The sequence below is a fragment of the Phocoena phocoena genome, chromosome 3, assembly GCF_963924675.1.
Source record: "Phocoena phocoena chromosome 3, mPhoPho1.1, whole genome shotgun sequence".
NCBI lineage: Eukaryota > Metazoa > Chordata > Mammalia > Artiodactyla > Phocoenidae > Phocoena > Phocoena phocoena.
Window position 1 is genome coordinate 23,348,770 of NC_089221.1, and position 23,091 is coordinate 23,371,860.

Below are 23,091 nucleotides of genomic sequence, written 5' to 3' on the forward strand. Positions count from 1 at the left end.
TCCATGTGTTTCAGAGTCCACCAATTCACTTCTTGAGACCTGTCTTCAATTGAGATGACAAATTTAAATAGGTTAGGGACATTTGTTTAACTAATCCCCTGGACAAATAAGTATCTAGAATGATTTCCTATATTAGATGAAATACAAGTCTATAAATCTTTTTAAACACTGCTCATGCTGCCCTTGAATACTTGTAATAATAATCATTTTTCAATTTTATGTTTTAGAAATAAATAGATCTATTTTGGCTTTAAATTCTCACAAATTGTGATTTTCTCTGTTTTTAAGACATTGTTATAAATGTATTAATTCTTAGCTATTAAAAACAATTACTTATAATACAAAATAAAAATAATATTTACCAGTATTTATTGTTTGTGGATTTTTTGATGATAGCCATTTTGACTGGTGTGAGATAATATCTCATTGTATCAATAGTTTTGATCTGCATTTCTCTAATAATTAGCAATGTTGAATATCTTTTCATGCGCCTCTTGGCCATCTGTATATCTTCTTTGGAGAAATATCTATTTAGGTCTTCTGCCCATTTTTTGTTTGGATTGTTTGTTTTGATGATATTAAACCACATGCGCTGTTTGTAAATTTTGCAGACTAATCCCTTGTCGGTCACATCATTTGCAAATATTTTCTCCCATTCTGTGGGTTGTCTTTTCATTTTGTTTATGGTTTCCTTTGTTGTGCAAAAACTTTTGAATTTAATTAAGTTCCATTTCTTTATTTTTGTTTTTATTTCCATTACTCTGGGAGATGGATCGAAAAAGATATTGCTGCAATTTATGTCAGAGAGTGTTCTGCCTATGTTTTCCTTTAAGAGTTTTATAGTTTATGGTCTCAAATTTAGGTCTTTAATCTATTTTGACATTATTTTTGTGTATGGCATTAAAGAATGTTCTAATTTCATTTTTTTACATGTAGCTGTCCAGTTTTCCCAGCACCACTTATTGAAGACACTGTCTTTCTCCCATTGTATAGTCTTGCCTCTTTTGTCATAGATTAATTGACCATAGGTGTGTGGGTTTATTTCTGGGCTTTCTATCCTATTCCATTGCCCTATATTTCTATTTTTGTGCCAGTACCACACTGTTTTGATGACTATAGATTTGTAGTATAATCTGAAGTCAGGGAGCCTGATTCCTCCAGCACCGTTTTTCTTTCTCTAGATTGTTTTGGCTATTCAGGGTTTTTTGTGTCTCCATACAAATTTTAAAATCCACAAACAATAAATGCTGGAGAGGGTGTGGAGAGAAGGGACCCCTCCTACACTTTTGGTGGGAATGTGAATTGGTACAGCCACTATGGAAAACAGTATGAAGTTTCCTTAAAAAATTAAAAATAGAGCTACCATATGATCCTGTAATCTCACTCCTGGGCATATATCCAGAGAAGAACATGGTCTGAAAGGATACAAGCACCCTAATGTTCATTGCAGCACTGTTTGCAATAGCCAAGACATGGAAACAACCTAAATGTCCATCAACAGAGGAATGGATAAAGAAGATGTGGTACATATATACAATGGAATATTACTCAGCCATTAAAAAGAATGAAATCATGCCATTTGCAACAACATGGATGGACCTAGAGATTGTCATACTGAGTGAAGTAAGTCAGACAGAGAAAAAGAAATATTGTATGATATACTTTATATGTGAAATCTAAACACAAATGAGACAAATGAACTTATTTACAAAATAGAAACAGACTCACACACTTAGAGAATGAACTTATGGTTACCAGGGGGGAAGGGTGGGGGGAAGGAATGGTTAGGGAGTGTGGGATTGACATGTACACACTGCTGTGTTTAAAATGGATAACCAACAAGGACCTACTGTATAGCACAGGGAAATCTGCTCAATATTCTGTAACAACCTAAATGGGAAAAGAATATGAAAAATAATAGATACATGTGTATGTATAACTGAACCACTTTGTTGTACACCTGAAACTAACACAACATTGTTAATCAACTATACTTCAGGGAATTTCCTTGCTGTCCAGTGGTTAAGGCTCTGCACTTTCACTGACAAGGGCCTGGGTTCGATCCCTGGTCAGGGAACTCAAATCCCACAAGCTGCATGGTGTGGCAAACAAAACAAAACCAAACAAAAAAACTATACTCCAATATAAAATGAAAAGTTAAAAAAAATAATATTCACAAAGGAAAACTTTATCTTCTTGGAAAAAAGAGAACATTTGACTATAACAATGACATATGAAAAGTAAACTAGAATATAATACATCTTTTGAGTTGTATTAAATTTGATGTTTTCAGGTAAACAAGTACAAAATCCAGAGTTCCTTATTTTCTAATCTCGGTCAAATAAAAAGCTCAAGCTTTAAAATGTTATGATACCTCCTCTTTTGATGTCAGGGATGAAGATAAAAAGTTATCCCTCTAAAATTAGGGTAAGACTGTGCAGTCTTTCTTCTTTTTTTCATCAAGATATTATTCTTCTACACACAATTTTGATGAGGAAAACCAACCTGGATAAAGGAACATGACTTCTGTTTAAAATAATTATTTAGGAAATCAGAAATAAATGGTCAGTAGCATGGTTGAATTAATAACACTCTGTTCAAAATAGAAATAAAACATGTTCACACAGATAAATATAACTGTATTTTAAATTATCAATATTATAATTAAACATGTACTCTGTGTGCACACAGGTATATGTGCACTTTCATACACACACACACACACACACACACACACACAAGGACTGTTTATCCAAATTGTTAATATACTTTGCTGATTGCATTGTGGTAATAACCCTGTGAGAAAGCCAGTGTTATTATTCCTCATTAAATTGGACTTTATCATCTGAAAGTAAAAAAAATAAAGCTGATCACATTGACAAATTTTACCTAATTTAAAACACTGATACACCAATATAAAAAGCCACTGTTTATATGGTTAGCACATTTATTAATCCATTATTTTAATCATTATAGGATTGACAGTTTCATTCTTCTGCAAGCCAGACACGTTCGATTTTTGAATCAACCCTTCTAATAAATCAGATGTCTAAGATTAAGCATTTAAAATAAGTTACAATGCAAATTTGACCAAGTGAAATGCATTTGGTGTGTTTCAGGATCATAACAATTAAGAGATGATAGCTATTGTTCTAAAATAAAATTCTATGAATGTAATATTTAATGAGATTCAGAAATATTATAACACATTCATGTAAAATTTTACTCCATCATTAGTGATAAGCATAATAATTCAACTGTTTTAAAGCATGTACATAACATTTTATTGCGGAAAGGATCAGAAACATTTAAATTCTCACATGAATCTAAATTCTCTATTCTCAATGTGCATAGTAATGAAAGTTGTATTTTACCTAACTAAAAATGCGAACTGCAAAATTGCAAGATTTCCTGTAGGAAAATATAATACCAGTTTCTTTGTGGAGTTTTTGATACATTGGTAGAGTATAATTACAATCACAAACAATTTTTTTGCTTGGACATTAAAAAAAATAGTTTACCTAAATAGCAAATAATAGGAGTTTTGTCAATTAAATCACCTAGAAGTTCTGCCCTTGTAGTGTCTTTTAAATAGAATGAATCTCAAAATAATTCCAATGAATAAAGATAATGTCTTATGACATTCAAGTGCACCATTTATAGTAAAATTCAGGTAATACGTTGGCAGCTGGTAGGAAGCTCCAAACACAGAAGTATTTCCACAGGGTTTGTTTAGATTTAGGTGGATTTCCAACAGTCACTGTGATTTTAATTCATCAGTCCTCTACAGTGGGATTTCTGAATATGTAATCTGTACAGCACTTTCATCAGAATCAGCAGGAGTGCTTATTTCAAATGTGTATTCCTAGGTCCCATCAGAAACCAAATGAATCAAAATCTATGTGGCAGAGCATGCATTTGCATTTTAATGATTTGTCCAAATGATCCTCATGCACATTAAGTTTGAGAACGCATATGCGTCCTTAAATCCAAGTAAAGAATATATGAAATATATATCAAGTAGTTCACAGAGTTGTTAGTCACAAATAAGACCAGGTGAGCAAATGCTGTAAAATAAAACAAATAGTTTATATAATCTGACAACTATAACCTATTTCATAAACTTTAAGTACAAATGAGGAAGATTAAAAGGCTCAGAGTGTGCCAAGGTCACAGACCTTCTCTTAGCCTTGGTGATTTTCAAGCTTGCCTGAAGAGTCCCCAGGAGGACTACAGATACACTATAGATAACAATGTCACAATACAATCTACTGAATGAGAATCTCTTGGGCCAGAGGTCTGGTAATCATTACGTATAGCTATCTAATCTGGTGACATTTATCATTAAGGAAGTTTGGAATATATTTCCTTGAGCATTCCCAGGCTGACACTACAAAACACTCATAATAATCTGAATTGCTAGTGTGGCATTATAGCCTTAGTTAGCCCAATCACTTTGATTTATGTCTCTAATATCTATTAACACCCTATATGCCATTACTTTTTACTTCAAAGGATTGGCTTAATACCAACATCTTATTACTGTTTTTACCTAGGATTGTTTTTAATGAATAATCATTAATGTACTCAATATTTGTACAATCTAATCTGTGAGCTGTCTGATATAATTTTCCTACATGAATTTTCAAAAGTTTCATTGCATATACAAATGCATTAATAGCATTTGTATTGACAATAGTTAGGGAAATTGTTATATCTTATAATTTGATGAGGTGTGATCATTAGGGATTTTTTCTCTAAATATTCACTTCCGTATATTTTTCTATATATTTTCTATGAATTCAATATCTTGAAATATGTGTATATATTATGGCATGAGACAAACAAGCTTAGAAATGATTACTCTTATCAACACTCACATAAGTATATTGATTCAAAGCTTATAATTTAAAAAACGTTGTAATGAATACAAGTGAAAACAGAAAAACTAAAATTAGTCATCTCTCAGTTAAGAAAACATTTATACAACTGTTTAAAAATAACTGTAAAATTCAGTTGTATATATTCATTACTATACATGTAAAACCAAAAACTCAGTTCCTTAAAAGATTCTCCTTCAAGAATAATCTGTAGTTTAGAGTGGCTTAAATGTCCAGCTTCCTTGCCTGTTCTTTGCCAGTGTTTTCTGTGCTGGGAAGCAGAGAATGCAAAGGGCAGCACCGTATTCTGGTCCTGCAAGAGAAACAGAATTGTAAGATTTGGGAGATACAAGCTGCACTAATTATGTCACAGAGACTAGAACAGCAGTGATTTTTCCCCCATTATTATTATTTTATATCAGTAGAATCTATTTAATATATTCAATAATTCTATTATTTCTAAGACCTTCCACAAAAGGGCATTACAATCCTTTTAGTTTATTGCAAACATATATATTTTTTAAAGTGGATTCACTTTATTTATTTTTTGGCTGCACTACAGGATTTGTCAGAAGACCAACAGTAAGTTGTGAGTTCCATTTTGCCCAACTACTTTTTTCTTCACACCCTGGAGAATCTGGTGTCTGGAACTGTAGAGACATCATCATGTTACCACCCCTTCTCCTCTCAGGTTGAATCCACTGTGACAGAACATTCATGTCCTTAAGAGGCAAGGCCTAGCAAATAGCCTCTCACAAATCCACTGAACATCACAATGTCCTGTTTGATAAATTCTGTTGCTGCTTCAATTATATTGCTGATTTCAGGTGCTTCTTTATTTGCTCATTTCTGAATCGGGTCTTCCTGCTTTCTTTATATCTTTTTTCAACTCTGTCCCAGTTGATTTGCACATAGTTACTTTGACTGCTAAATCTGATGAAGATGGCCAGCAGCCTACTGTTGCTGTAAGTTTTCCAACTTTCTGGAACAAAAATCCTGCACAATGGCCAGTGCAATCTGGATGGCTACTGAGTATTGTTCTACCGGAGGTGCCAAACTATGGCCAAACATAGATTCTACCAGCGGTGTCTTCTTGTATACTGAGTTAGGTCCAATATGAATCATCATCACTTTCATATCCAGGTGAGAGAGATCCCATCTAGACTGGCCTGGCCTTGGAATCCAGAACCAAGTGAAGAGGACTCAGCTGTCAAAGGGGCGGCAAAGAGGGCCTGGGGTTGGAAGAAAGGGTCATAGATGCAGAAGTAAGCACTTCATGAAAACTAAGCAAATGGTATTTCTAGGTAAATCAGTCTTTCTGTGCTGGATTAATTAAAAGAACTTCACAGCTCTCTATCCCTAAGCTTTCTCACCCTCTGGAATTGAGGGCTTTTACTGCTTCCCCCATTATTTTATTAATTAAGTAATGAATAAAATGAATAGCATTTTATTATTATTTTTAAATTTTTTTTTGGCTGCATGGCATGGCATACAGGATCTTTTTTCCCTGACCAGGGATTGAACCTGTGCTCCCTGAAGTGGAAGCATGGAGTCTTCACCACTGGACCCCCAAAGAAGTCCCTGAAGAGTATTTTATAGATAAGAAAACTTTAGCCTCAGCAGGATAAAGTTGAGGACTGTTCCAATAGTTAGTTCCCCAGAGATGCACGTGAAGTGGTCCTTACAGTTTCTGCAAACTAAAATACCTGATAGTGTTTATCAGTGCAACAGGTCAGGTGCAGTGTAAAGGTATGGGAACTGAAAAAGTAATATTGACCCAGCTATGCATTCACGCACAGGCATTTACAGATTTTTACCCAGTCTTTGAATTAAAAGATAGATTCTCTGAGTCTGATCAATGTCAGCCTCTTGAGATGCACTAAAATGAAATTCAGAAAAAGTTGAATAACTTAAACTATTCTGGAGTTATAGACAACTGAAGCAGAAAGCCTCTTTCTTAAGCACTGTGAGAGAAGAAAAAAAGGGGCAAAAATCTACCTACTAGCTTGGGTTGTAGAACTCATGTTTTTAGGAGTTGGGAGAATAGAAACTTTGGAGCAGATGTTTCATGTGACAGATCATTAGATCTGTTATCTAGGTCTGTATTAGATCTGTATAGTATCTATTGAGATACTACAGATGAGGAAAGATGTTAAGTGTATTTGCTTTGTATCATCAATGGAGATTTTTTGCTGCCTCTGAAAGCTTACTGTCAAGATTTAATTTAATATTTAATTAATTTCCTCCTCTCTGCTGATCTGTGACTTCCCTTAATGCCATTTCCTTTTCTAGAGAGATCACAGATTACTGTAAATTATTTGTGTTCAGTGAGGATGAGCATAACGGTAGTAATAATGAGAACAAGAATAGTGACTGGCCATTTATACATAAAATGAATTCCGTTAGAAACACCTATAAATATTGTACCAGCGTTATTAATTAGCTTAATAAGATCAATTGGCATAATAAGATCTAAGTTGTTTATTATAAATAAAATAAATTAAAATTCACTAGTCAGCAATAGATATTAGTATTTTTCTTCTTTAAAAATCCCTTCTTTGCTAGCCCTAAATGCTTTATTTCTTAGGGGTCTAATATTGACTTCACTAGTCTTAGTGGAGTTACCAGCTTGTGGCTGAATCACGCTCACTCTAGTATGGTTTGACACATCTAACTTAGGGTGAGGAAGATTATTCCAGAATATGGAGGCTGTCTTTTGGCAGGAATTGGGGGATGGGGACTTATTCTGAATAAAGAGGAAGTGAAGACTGGAAAGGTTACTTGGTCAACAGAGAGAAAAGATTAGCCTGAAAATAAAAACTGTCATTCCCAATATTCTCAAGCTCAGACTGCATGAACATATGAATACTTGGCACTAAGTAAATGGTTATAAAAAAAACACATCTAATTCCCAGTCTGTGATCTACCAGTGACATTTAAAAATAAGATACCACCACTGGTGATGATGTAAGTGTTGTTTGCGAGAAGGGCTGCTAGTATAGCTTATGATAGCATCTTAATAAACAATATTAGTTTTGTGTTGTAAGGAGGTTTAAAACTTAGATTGAGAATCAAGCTTCTCTGCATATATGTATGTATAAGGAAAATCTATTTTTCCTTAAAACACCTGCATTATATCATTTTAGAGGTAAAGGATGGTTTTCTCCCTTCTTAAATCTCCTCTTGATAAATATATTTTCATTGGAAGATGTTTTAAGTAGTCCCTCATCTAAGTGGAAAGATTACAGGTACCATAACAGGGAATCTTCAAGAATATAAGGAAAATATTTTAGTCAGAATCATTTCTTACATGAGATGATATCAAGTCACTAGTTAATTTCTAGAAAGAATAAATGCCATGGGCATAGAAAAATAGGAACTGATGAATAAGAAAGGCAATCTTCATCAAGGTTTGTTTCTTGGAATATGCATAGCTAGAGCCTGTATGAAACTTTCCGTTTTATTTTAATTGCTAATACAATTTTTCTATATTTTAAAAATTGATATTGTTCATGTTAAGAACATTTATTTGAAATGTCTCACATAGCATTCTAACACATCCTGAAATAGTGTAGTTTTTCTTTAGCTGCTGTACTACCTCTCTACCCTCCCTCAATAAAACACACAAAACACCTTATTACAACCTTAATACTTTAAAATTTTTAAAAAACTCTAAAATTACAACTCAAATAATTATTTAACCAATAAAAATAACATTATTTTATGAGACTCATTTTAGGGAGTATTAGTTATTATCTTGTAATTCTACATTTTTTCTCACTCTTCCCTTCCATTTTATTTCCGCTCCTCTTTTAGCATACCTTCATAAGTCTGTCATCATTTTGCTCACGAGAAAAAAAGGTGGCATTTTTAAATATCAAGTAATATGTGTTATAGCTTTGTTAAACATTTCATCACCAGTTTGTTGCAAGAGATTTATAAATCAGATTTTCATTAAAAAAGAGAAAGAATCAACACCATATGTTGTGCTAAATCTTATGGAGCTGCTGCTACAGCAGCTTAATAATGTGTGAACTAGAGGCATTCAGTACTCTGTGTGATATACAGGACTGTAACTTCTTTCAAATGTTGTGATTTTTTTTTTTTTAATATTAAGATTAAAATCTAAGAAAACATGGTAAAATGGAATAACTTAGAAGTGTTAACATTTATTTTATAGAAAAGAGAGTTCTCTTTAAATCAGTAGCTAAATGGGTATCTATAACTGAAATTAATATAACCAAGTACTCTTGAAATTGTAATAGAAAAGCAGGCTCAAACAAGAATGTTGTATATTAATGCAGCTCCTCTTGTAATCTTAACTTCATTGCAATGCACTTTTGCCTAAATATCAATCTAGTTGGCATTTTTATTACAATTCTGCAAATGGAAAGAGAGCAAATGAACCATTTACTGCTTTTATTTTCTAAGTATAATCATGTTTCTGTTTTCCATTCAATGATAGTCAACTTTTTTCCACTCCAACATAAAACATTCTTGAGTGTTAATGATCAGTTATGGTAAGAGGTTGATATTGTACCCCATGCACATTTATATTACAATGTACAGAATGTCAGAATCAGTTATTTATAAACTTTAGTTGAGAGGTCAGGAAATAATACCCTAATGTAAAACTGTGCATATTTTAAATAATATTTATGGGCCAACCACATATGAGATATAAACACTACCCTACATATACACCTCAAATTTATTAGATTTGAAGTAACAACACTGAAGGAGGAAAATCATTTTTAAAAGCACCATAAAGCAAGACAGTAATTTTCTTAAGTGTGCTTTTTTTAAATTTGTTTTTTATTGAGGTAATGTCAATTTATGACATTATATAAGTTCCATGTGTACAACATGATATTATCTACTTCTGCATACTTTTCAACGTGCTCACCACCAGAAATGTAGTTTCTGTCCATCACCATACAGCTGATCCCATTAAATGTGCATCTGCACATGGAAATTACATGCTTCTCTTTCATTGAAAAGAAACACCTCATGATAATGATGATTAATTTTCCTATGTTAATATAAATTTGCATTATTTCTACATGTATCATGATAGAACAGAATGAGTTCATGAATCAGTGTGAAAAAATGTTTCCGTGCTATAGAAATAAGACAAGTGGCCATTTTCCATCTAGTATAAGGACATTATAAGAACAATCTATAGACCAAAATTCTTAATGAATATAGACAAAGAATGTTCAAAAAATACTCGGAAAAAATGAATCCAACAATATATAAAAATAATTATATAAATATAATATATATAATATATAATATATATATATATATATTATATATAATTATATAAATGGGCTTCATCCAGAGAATGCATTGGCAATTTTATATGTAAAAACTATCGATATAATATACTCTATTAATAGATTAAATGACACAGCACATGATCATCTCTGATACTGATATAGTAGTATATTCACAGTATATTCACTATTTAATACCTACTAGGATGACTAAAGTCAAAAGGACAGATCATAAAACTAGCTGGCCAGGATGTTGAGAAATTGGTGGTAGGAATGTAAAATGATATAGACTCCATGGGAAACAGTTCAGCTGTTTATCAAAATGTTAAAAATAGAGTTACCATATAATCCAGAAATTCCCCTCCTTGGTATTTTCATATGTATATACCTATGAATAATAAAAACATATGTCTACCATAACTTCTCTTCACTTTTTCACAGCAGCAGTTTTATTAATAGACAAAAAGTAGAAATAATCTAAATGTCCATCAACTGATAAATGAACAAATAAAATGTGTTATATCCATACAATGAAATATTATTCATTGTAAGAATTAAGTAATGATACATGCTACAATATAGAAAAACCTTGTAAATTTTATTCCAGATATAAAAAGACATCCACAAATATGACATATTGTATGAGTCCATTTATACAACATAATTAAATTAGTAATTCACAAAAAAGGGCATATTAAAATATTCAAGTGTACGGAAACTAAACAATTCACTTACAACTAACACTTGGGACAAAAAAATACTCAGGAAAATAGAAAATATTTTAATGAGTAAATATGGAAACACAGTAGATCAAAATTTGTTCAATACAGCTAAAACAGTCTTGAGAAATGTGTCTTTAAGTATTATATTAGGAAAAAAAAGAATTATGAATACAATGACTTAAATTATTCCCTTAAGATGCTGGAAAAAGAAAATGAAATTACACCCAAAGAAAGTAGAAGAGAGAAAACTAGAAAGGTAAGAGTGGAAATTAATAAAATAAGATAATTGTACCTATAATAATTAATAATAATAATTAGATTAAAATTTTAAAGAGAAAATGCAATAAAATAAAAATCTATGAACTCAAAATAAATTTCATTAATTGATTTCTATGATAGACTATTGATGGAATTCTCATCTTCATTTGTGTTCTTCCATCTCTGATGTTTCACCTTCTTTTAAAAGCTTACATAATTAGGTCAGCCACACAAGAATAATCTCCCTTTTGCATAACACACAGTCAGCTTATTAGTAAACTAATCACAGAAGTGATATCTCATTATTTCCAGACTACACCCACACTCAAGAGAAGGAGATTATATAAGTCATTTACACTATGGTGCAGGAATCTTAGGGGAATATCTTAGAATCTTCTCTATCACATGATTAGAATATACAGACATGAGGGAATTCCCTGGTGGTCCAGTGGTTAGGACTCTGGGCTTCCACTGCAGGGGGCCTGGGTTCAATCTCTGGTCAGGCAACTAAAATCCTGACAGTCGCATGGCACAGCTGAAAAAAAACAAAAACGACAACAACAAAAAACAGGTGTGAATTACCATGATTAGTTGTGTACTTATTTTGTGTGCTATTTCCATAGTTTACATTAATCATTAAAAAATTATTTATAAGTATTCTTGAACATTAAAAATGAGCTACTGGGCTTCCCTGGTGGCACGGTGGTTGAGAGTCTGCCTGCCGATGCAGGGGACGCGGGTTCGTGTCCCGGTCCGGGAAGATCCCACATGCCACGGAGCGGCTGGGCCCGTGAGCCATGGCCGCTGAGCCTGCATGTCCGGAGCCTGTGTTCCGCAAAGGGAGAGGCCCCAGCAGTGAGACGCCTGCGTACTGAAAAAAAAAAAAAAAGAGCTACTGCTTTAGGGGGTACACTAATTTTGTTAAACATTTTAGTCTAGAAGCCTCCTTCATCTTTGCTTCTAGTAGCAATTCCCAAAGGAAATCACTATCCTGATTTCTGACAATATAGATTATTTTTCTCAGGCAATTTTGAAGATCAGTTCTGGAATTAGTCTTTCCAGTTTTTATCTTTACATATTTCCTTCTTTTCCATTGCTTCAAAATTGACATCTCATCCTCCTCCCATAAACAATAACAACAACAAAATATATATATTTCCTTAGAGAAACTGAATGATTCTTAGAATTAGGAGGGGAGCAATGTTATTTACCAGCAGAGTGTTACAACGATCTGCCCCAGCGCCATTCCTTACCCCAGCATGCATTTCATTAAGAGTTTGCTATGTCAAATAAGTACAAAAAGATTGAGAGTGCAGATAGCATGTGGAAGGTCATCGTTGTTGCTTGTTTATTTTTCTGCACTTGTTGCCTTTTCTACTGATATAGAGAAACTGACATAAAAATCTAGTCTCTAACACCATTTACATGTTTACAAATTTGATAAGCTTTATTTTATAATAAATATTATTTTTTCTTGAATTTCCATCTACATGCCACTCAACAGCATTTGGCCTTTACTTCATATTTTCAGAGGAGTCATTATTACTAAATTTTGTGGGTTTTAATATGTTCCTTTGACATCCATAAATCTAGCTTCAATAATAAACATTAGAAAGAGGCAGATGGAAAAAACAAGAGAATAAATTTAAAAAATTGAAAAAGAGTAAAAAGTTGCTAAATAGGGAAAATAAGAAAGAAGAAAGGTCTATACTGCCTGAAAAAAATCAGTTGTATTTGAGTGTTGTTAATGTCATAGTAGATATTTTATGTATTGATTAATTCATGACTAAAATTAATAATTTTTTATCTTCTCAAATATCCTGGTGTTCCACTGGGCTTATCAAAACCCAGTATTTATTTTACTATTCCTAAATCCAGGCATTAAAAGTTACAAGTTAATTCTGTTAAAAATGTGTCCTTATATCTTGTTAATGGTTATTTAGGAGGCTTTACAACATGAAATTTTATGTTAATACTAAAATAGATTTTTACTATGTGAAGATACCCAAATTTAGTGCAGTGCACAAAGTTTTATGAGATATTTCCTGTTATGCTCTGCCAAGATATACAGTTTATGATTTTTAATTTATTTTTCATGATATTTATGATTTTTTATTCATTTAAAAAAATTTCCTTTTCAATTTGATTAGTTTTACAGCTATTCACTAGTCTCTTCTCAATCTTTCTCCCTTTCATTCATTCTTTCTTTCCTCTTTTTAATTTTCTGACTATGTCATTATTGCAATTTTTCATTTTGATGTTGTAGTCTATTTGGCCATACAAACTCTAGAGCTTCTCATAGGAGTGAATGAAATCTGTTTCAACTACATCAAGGTTCATACTCTCATTGTTTCCTTTCCTTTATGGCAATTGTGACTAAGAGCACTGTCTGATACATTTCATGCAAATAAACGTCTCCGATTTGGTTTCCAGAGGACCTCAATCCAGCATAGTTTTTAATACATCAACTCATTTCTTCCTATCTAACCTGTATCTTCCTATCTAACCTTCCTATCTACCACAGATCATTGCTGTTCCTGACAACCAAATTTGCACTCTCTACTTCACGCTTCACCAATTCTCACTGACAATCATTAAGAAATTGAAAATGGGTACAAGGACATCATGTCTTTGCAGAAGGAGTGCACATACCTCCAGCAGATGTTCCACTTGGAGCAGAGAGAAGGTAGGAGAGTCACTATGAAACCATCCTCCCTAGTTCATTTTCTACAAATGAACATGTAAGAGGCTTCCAACTATTAAATGCTTAAATCTAGTGGTATGAAGCCAAAATGGTGCAAGAAGTAATGCCTGCACCCCACCCATGTCTTTAAAAAACACTAAAAAGCTGGAGTGGATAATAAATTCACAAATTTAAATGATAAAAAATGTAGAGAGGTTTACTTTAAATCACGCTTGTGTCATTTGGAAGCAGAGTGAAAATGTACGATGGCATATTTGAATTCAGAGAATTTCTACAGAATCTGCTTTCATATTTCCTCTTCTGAATTACATTTTGCATTAGGTCCCCATAGAAATCCTGAAACTTATCATTTTATTACAATTGGTTTTTATGACCTTTACTATTATATCTAACTGATTTATAAATAAGGAAACATTTTTAAACAAGTGCTATTGTGTTAAAATAATGTCAACGTATTTAATTAAAATTGAAATGAAAGAAAACATCCACCCTCTAGAAATTCCTTCTAGAATTTTTCCTTAAATTCCAGGTCACCATGCATCACACAGTGGATGAGGTAGTAAAAAGAGAATATCAAGTGTTGAAATATTTAAGCATAAGCAATTCAGAATTTGCAAGAAAATTCTTAGGCAACCTTTAGAGTAAAATATATGGTTTGAATTAGTTGAGCATATTAGAAACGGTTGCCCATGTGAGGCATAAAATGAGGAAAGGAACAGTTGCCGATATGAATAAAGTGTGTGTGTGTGTGTGTGTGTGTGTGTGTGTGTGTGTGTGTAGAAGGAGATACAAGGGGAGAAGTAGTATTGATAAAGATGACTTAACTAAAGGTGTTGGTTTGCATAGTTATAAGAAATAAGCATGACTCTGAAAAGAAATCATTCTGCTAGTTACGGAAAAGTCTTAGATGCCTAAGGGATTTAGTTTGATGACAGAGGTACTACAAGATAAAGGCATTTTGTGAAACAAATTAAAGCAGGAACACAAGCCCAGAGTAGAGCAATGGAAGGTACTGGATGTAAGTGGACACTGAAGTAGAAATTGAAGCCTTCAAGTCTGGGCAGAGGACAGACTGGGCATGATCTACAGATGCAAAAGAAAAGTCTAGGGAAAGAGGAAGCACAAGAGCAATAGAAATACAGCTTTTTGTTTATGACTATTAAATTTGTGTGGTTGGGAGAAAATAAAAGTGGAGATACCTTGAAGGTAGCTTTGAATAGATAATTAGAGAAACAAAAAATTAGAGCACTGGTTGTTAATATGAGGTTTGTGGCCACAAACGTGATAGTTAAAACATAAAAGTAGACGAGAAATTTGGGAGAAGTGTTCATTGAGGAGGATGGAGCTGTGAGCTTAGACTATTCTTTGGACAATAAACTCAGAAAAAAATGTCATATACACTACTCAACAGAAACTTGCTTACTAGTGAAAAACCTGTGCCATAGCAAACCTCCCCAAGTCTGCACTAAAGAAAATAAATGGTTTAAACACTTTTACTACTTGCCTGCCGTATGTTATTAATTGCACTGACTGAGTGAGTGACTACTTGTGCAACTGCTATAAAGTGAACTAAATTTCAGGAATAAAAAATATATGGCATTCATTGAGTCAAAAGTAAAGTTGACTATTAAATGAAATACGTTGAAAAGCATTCATTTTAAAATGCACTTTAACTTTTGGGGTTGAAAGTACTTTTCACATTTACAGCAAAATTCATTCGACTATATTTATCTTACAAGAGAATAAAACCAGAGGGATATAATTCAAAGCTTGCAGAGGCTGGAAATATGAAAGCAGATTCTGTAGAAATTCTCTGAATTTGAAACGGAAAAAAAATTAACATTGTGCAGTTATAAGTCTGAAGCAAAGGAACTCCAGTGCAACTTTTCATTGGTTTCTTCACCCTTAAAATCTCAGCTCATGAATTATCCTTGCTACAGATATTTGACATACAAAATCATTTTCTCGGAAGATATGGAATGGCATATATGAGAATCCAGCTTTAACTGCTAACTTTAAAGAATTTAAGGTAAAGGAAATTACATTTTATTGTGGTTGCTCATGACTGTTTGTTCAATGAGTTGTCACAGAATCCAATTTCCACATTACCCATTTTCTGTGTAATAAATTGATTCTTTTGTTTCATTTATGGGGAAGTGATATTTCTACAGTCTTCTTAACTTATTACAAAATGTATTTCATAAATCACCAGTCTTATGGAGGATGAAACATCTGTTTACATAATAGTACTTGCTCAGTTTTAATCAGTTATAAGTACGTGACTTGGCAACCAGTTGACAGTATGAGAAATATATTTCTAGTGATATTTATTTCATGACACAATTGTGTCGCACATAAATAAAATGAAAAATAATCTTAAAAGGTAGGAAATAAATACAAAATAAACACAAATATAGCATTCATAACCCAAAGAAGCTCAGTGTTCTAGAATTACTCTATCAATTAATATAAATTAAAGGCTAAATTCCCTCTCCCCTCATTTCTTTAAGTGGAGAGTATGCTAGTGTAGGGGTGATTAGCCAAGTCTACCAACTCTGACTCTCTCTGACTTTCATTTGTAAGAAGTTTGATCTTTGGCAAGTTTCTTAAATTTTTGGTGACTCAAATTCTTCACTGAAAACAGAGGGAACAATAGTTTTGCCTCATATATTATAGTGATAATTAAGTGATAATCCAAGTAAAGCACTTCAACAATACCTGAGTCAGATAGTGTGCATTAATGTTGGCAGTCATTATCATTGTTTATATTATTACAACTACCACTATTGTTGTTGGTTTTATTATTATAAATATACTTTAAAATTTTCCAAGGGAGTTCTATTCCAGCTCAATCTGAAATCACCAAAATTGAGACTTATTTTTTGCAACTGCTGACATCCTACCACTAAGGTGTCCTTTGCATTACTCTCCAAGTTTTCAATAACAACTTTGATTGTATGCAGTAAACAAGATATGGGCATTAAGGAGGTGTTGGGTTGCACCCCACTGGCCTTCAAGGCCTGTAGTTGCTCAGCTTCAAGACAAAGAAAGAGCCCGGAGTCAGTGACAGAGACATCAATGGTTTAATGGATAGCGGGATCTTACACTTCTGAAGCAACACCCCACCATGTGCAGCAGATGGTGGGCAGCACATGGTGCCAGTCTTTGCTCCTGGGGGGAAGAGGAGATTGCCAGTTATAGGGGGAATTGAAGTCAGGTTAGCTCATTGGTTACCAGGGAAACTAGCAACGGGCATGCCCCTCACCTCCTCTTTGATAAGAACAATCTCTAGCTGGGGCTTGGGGACAGTATGTAGGAAGGTCAGTCATGTGAGTAGGGTGTAGCTAGACCCTAGGCACTGGTCTAGCTGGGGATGTACAGAGAGCAAGAGAACAGCAACTTCCAGTGACCTGACCACACAGGAGAGAACTCATAACCAAACACAAAACAGCAAATGACTTAACTGTGGAATCTTTGGCATCCTTATCTTCCTCAGTTTATCCATAGAACCCAATCATCCCCTTGTAGTTCATCACAGCCTTTTGCATTCAAATCTTTTTTTTTTCTTATTCCAAGTTACCACACATTCTAGGCTTATCATAAACTAAAGAAAATATACAAATCCCTTTAGAAGAAAGCTAATTTAATATTTATTATTTCAATTCAGACTTGCAGGAGATAAAGTGGAGTGCGAGAAGATGGTCACGTCCCGGGTCTCAGGCGAGTCCCTGGGACGGCTGCCAAGTGTGGGTTCTTGGCTTCGCACAGGAAATAATTCAAGAGGGAGCTATAGTAAAGTGAAAGAAGGTTTATTCAGGGAGATACCTACTCCACAGACAGAGTGTGGGCCATCTCTGAAGGTAAGAGGTCCCAGGGTACAGGGTTGTCAGTTTTTATAGGGGTGAGTAATTTCATAGGCGAATGAGTGGGAGGATTATTCCAACTATTTGGGGGAAGGGGTGGGGATTTCCAGGAATTGGGCCACCGCCCACTTTTTGGTCTTTTATAGTTAGCCTCGTAACTGTCATGGTGCTGGTGGGTATGTCATTTAGCATGCTAATGTATTACAATGAGCATATAATGAAGCCCAAGGTCCACTGGGAGTCAAATCTTCTGTCATCTTGGACCTGGTTGGTTCTAAACAGTTTTTGTCATGTCCTATGGCTATATCATTCTTTTAAAGGTTGTGCCCTGTCCCCTTCCCTCCTGATTCAAGACCATTTGTCGTTTTACTTAAACAAAACAAATAAACAAAAATTTTTTTTTTTTTTTTTCTGCACAGGGGCTGGTGCTGTCAGGAAGCAGGCTTTCTTGGGAAAGAACACAGCTCAGGAGCAGAGTATCTGGGAGGCAGAGCCTGCCTTGATTACAGTGGCTCCCAATTCTTTTATTTATTTATTTATTTTTTTTGCGGTACGCCGGCCTCTCACTGTTGTGGCCTCTTCCGTTGCGAAGCACAGGCTCCGGACGCACAGGCTCAGCGGCCATGGCTCACGGGCCCAGCCGCTCCGCGGCATGTGGGATCCTCCCGGACCGGGGCACGAACCTGCGTGCCCTGCATCGGCAGGAGGACTCTCAACCACTGCGCCACCAGGGAAGCCCCCAATTCTTTAATCTTTGCTTTTCCTCTTTGAGGTGCTTGTCTTGCTCCCAAAATCATTTTTACTCCAACGATAAATTCTGTAAGTTGCTTCAGACTTATATGCATTTGAATATAAAAATTATTTTCCTTTAACCAAAAAAAATTAAAGTATTATTTGCAAAAGTCAGCCTCCATCCTGTATAGAACTTTGTAAGTTTGAATTTTTGTATTCATGTACTTTCTTAGCAGTAATTGGTTTCCTTGAGATAAACCCAGTTCATGATGGGCGTCTCAGGCTTTATGATAACTGGCTGCCCTGTGTTAAAGCACTTCATCTCTGCTAAGGCAAGGTATCAAAAAGAACTGATGTCTCAGAAGGAAAGTTATATGTAGGAACTGTTATAGCTTTCTCCAAGATTCCAAAACTCCATTCTGTGAATCATTTGTACCAGCCTGCAAAATGTTCAATACAACATTTGTTTTCTGCCATAAACACTTAAAGCAAAAATGGATCCATTGAGTCATATGGTCCAAGCAGCAGAACAGCTTTCTTGGCAGATGGACATTTTGCAGAAACTTAGTCTCACTCAAAACTGGCAGCTTTTCAGGATACTAAATAAATGGGCAAGAATAATACAGCAAAGTGAGATATATGTGGCATCCCAAATCTAAAGAGACCCATAGACTGTTAAAACTTTTCTCAATAGTAGAGGGACAAGATGCAGCAAGTTATCTCTCATCTTGGAAGGGATATTTCAACATTCCTATGAGGTGGAGCCCCTAGAAATGTCACCAAGGTGGCAAGTCCCTGAATTTTGTGGTATGCATTCCCAAATTCTAACATGCATGTCTTACCTAAGTCTCTAGAGTTGCTGATACTTCCTGTTCATCAGATGCAAAATCATCACATCATAAATGTAATGTATAAACATGACATCCTTTTGAATTGAGAGGTGTTTCAGGTCATTACAGACTAGACTATGACAGAAAGCTTAACAGTTGATATACCCCTGAGCTAGAATAGTACAATTGTGTTTCTGGCTCTACCTGCTGAAAGCAAACTACCTCTTTGCTCAAAAGTTTAGAGAGGAAAAGCATTGTCCACATCTATCATTGCCTATCAGTTGACAGGAGATGTAATGATTTGCTCCAGCAATGAAACTACGTCTAGATTAGCAGATGCAACTGGAGTCACTGCATGATTATATTTTCAATAATCTCATTTCATAATGGTTATTTACATCTGTCCTCTGCACAAGCAAAATAGGTAAGTTGAACTAGCTGTGGTAGGAATAAACTCCAGCATTTTTAGGGGCTTCATAGTGACAATCTCTGAAATCCCTCTTGGGATGTGGTGTTGTTTCCGGTTTCATATTTTATGTGTAAAGGAAGATCTAGGGGTTTTCACTAGGCTTTCCCTACCATAACAATGCTTTTTCCATGGGTTAAAGAACCAAGTCCACTGATGAGCATGTGCTATCTGATTATGTATTTTGGGACTCAGAAGATAGTCATGGTGTGGGTTTAGGTGTCCATTGGGTCTACTATGAAATGGACACACTCCATTGATTATCTGACCTTCATAAGCCTCTCTTCTGACTAGTACATTACAGTTCTATTTTTATCTCCAGGCATCAGTGAGAGGTCAGAGTCAATGTCAAATGTCCTTGAAAAGTCTGATGATTTCACCTTCACCAGTTCATAGTAACCATGGTAAATATTTGCAGGTCTTTAGGGAAAACTAGGAGAAATATTAACAATATCCATTTTGGGCTATATAGCTAGGTCTTTCCTCAAAAGTACTCAGTCTTCTTTTCATTAAAATGACTCTGGTTGCTGTAAACTGGTTGAGGGATGTCTGTGACTGTATTGTGTTCTAAAACAGATCACGGTTAACACATTTGGGAATTTTTACTTTTACAAATTTAACAGACTACTCATTTATTTTAGCTCTAGGTACATAATGATGAACTATTCAACACCAAAATCTTTGCAGCATAGACATTCTGATTCCTGCTTCAGCTCTGCTCTGCAGTGGAGTTACCATTACTATTTTATCTCTGGGGATTAAGTGCCTCTATTTACCATCTGCCACCCTGGAATTCCATTATCCCCATTGATTTCTGGGAGCCCAGATCCATGACAGTAGTTTCTGCTTATATTTCTGAACAATAGAAAGTAATCACAGGGACATCCCTTGTGGTCCAGTGGTTAAGAATGCAGGGGGCGTGGGTTCCACCCCTGGTTGGAGAACTAAGATCCCACATGCCACAGGGCAACTGAGCCTGTGTGTCGCAACTACTGAGTCCGTGCGCTCTGGAGCCCGTGCACCACAACTAGATAGCCCACGTGCTGCAAACTACAGAGCCTGTGCACTGTGGAGCCCATGAGCCACAACTAGAGAGAAGCCTGCACATCGCATCTACTGAGCCTGTGTGCTCTGGAGCCTGTGCACCACAACTAGACAGAAGCCTGACTGTCGTAATGAAGAGCTCATGCACCACAATGAAAGATCCCTCAGGGTGCAGTGAAGGTCCCACCTGCCCCAACTAAGACCCGATGTAGCTAAATAAATAAATATTTAAAAAAAAAAAAGTATGTAATCACAAAGGAGTTCATTAAGGACACTGGGGACTCCCCATGAATATATTTCTTCCAGACTTAATGAAGGGAGTGTATTCTGATCCACCTGAGGGGTGCATTAGGAGATAAATAAACAAATATGACATCATAAATACATTCTACTGTTCAGATCTCACTAAGACTTTGGTTATATCCCTCAGTAATATGACAGGGAATTTCTAGTATTTAATTTAATTAAATGTAAGCACTTTTTGGTCCCAGATTTTAGTCATTTGCAAAGGAAAATGTCAAAGCTACTCCTATCTTCTTGATTTAACATATTGAATCCAGAATCTTGGCTAAGTGAGACCTTATCGCTCTACTCAGCCTGAGCCAAATTTGTATTTCTTCTACCTTAATCTAACAACCTTAGGATTAATTCTCACTTGTCTACCTAGGTTTTGGTAAATGTAGAATGTTAAAATCATATGTAAAAAATTTTTGGTATGTGTAATACGCTCCATATCACACTTTGTACATTACCTTCTGGGCCGTGTTGGAACTTGACTCTGGTTATAGATCTAGGAGCATTAAGAATTGTTGAAGATAGGATATGGAGAGGATTAGCAGTCTCTTCTTGCAAGAGAACTGTCTCAGTGGTGAGGAAATTATAGTTTCTTCAAACAAGAGGAAATTAATGTCTTTAAAACAAGAGGTTGAAGAGATAATTCTAAAAGAAAGGCAGTTTAGCAGAGTTTAAAAATTCAACTTTCCAATCTTATTTGGAATTTTTCCGTATGCCTCTATCCTAATATTTAGGACCCCAGTCCTTCCCAATCAATACCCTAAATTTATCATAAAAAGCCTTGCAAGCTTGAGAATTCAATTCTGTAATCTTATAATTTAAGTATGATTTTTAAAATAGATCTTCATTGGAGTATAATTGCTTCACAATACTGTGTTAGTTTCTGTTGTACACCAAAGTAAATCAGCCATATACATACATATATCCCCATATCTCCTCCCTCTTGAGCCTCCCTCCCACCCTCTCTATCCCATCCCTCTAGGTTGTCACAAAGCACCAAGCTGATCTTCCTGTGCTATGCTGCTGCTTCCCATTAGCTAAATATTTTACATTTGGTAGTGTATATATGTCAATGCTACTCTCACTTCACCCCAGCTTCCCCCTCCACCCCGTGTCTTCAACTCCATTCTCTATATCTGTATCTTTATTCCTGCCCTGACAGTATATTCATCAGTACCACATTCATATGGAAATACAGAAGACCCTGAATAGCCTAAACAATACTGCAAAGAAAAGTGGAGCTGGAGGAATCAGGCTCCCCAACTTCAAACTATATTACAAAGCTACAGTAATCAAGACAATATGGTACTGGCACAAAAACAGAAATATAGATCAATGGAACAAGATAGAAAGACCAGAGATAGACCCATGCACATATGGTTGCCTAATTTATGACAAAGGAGGCAAGAACATACAATGGAGAAAAGACAGCCTCTTCAATAAGTGGTGCTGGGAAAACTGGACAGCTACATGTAAAAGAATGAAATTAGAACACTACCTAACACCATACACAAAAATACACTCCAAATGGATTAAAGACCTAAATGTAAGACCAGACACTATAAAACTCGTGGAGGAAAACCCAGGGAAAACACTCTTTGACACAGGTATGATTTTTTATAAATATGAGCACTATGTCTATAGAAGATGAGGTTTTATTTTATGGTAGTCAGCTCCCTTATATGAGATTTGGACAGGAAAATTAGTGTTGTGAACTCATCATTTTTTTTTTGTTCCAAATATCACAGTCCATTTGGAAGCCATAAAAGCAAAGAAACAAAAACAACCAAAAAACCCTTCCTAATGTAAAAGTAATGTGTCTGCTACATAGTTCTCCCTTCCAAATTTCTTGCAAAGTGCTTCATTTGGTCTATGCTAACCTGTAATTATGTAGGAAAGAGAATTCTGGAAAAAGACAGCATCAGCCTAACTGTGTTGGCACAGTAGAAATCCTCTATGCAGTGGTCCATCTAGAAATATTATTTTTGGGGGAGAATTTTTGTGGATGAGGATAGTGGT

General features: G+C 34.9%; 2 pseudogenes; both read right to left on the bottom strand.

Moving 5' to 3' along the window:
- Nucleotides 1–5,599, bottom strand: part of LOC136120122 (T-box transcription factor T pseudogene) — a 59,147-nt pseudogene extending 53,548 nt beyond the window's left edge.
- A 4-nt stretch (nt 5,600–5,603) lies between these two features.
- Nucleotides 5,604–6,039, bottom strand: LOC136120123 (FUN14 domain-containing protein 1 pseudogene; annotated as a pseudogene).
- Nucleotides 6,040–23,091: the final 17,052 nt, after the last annotated feature.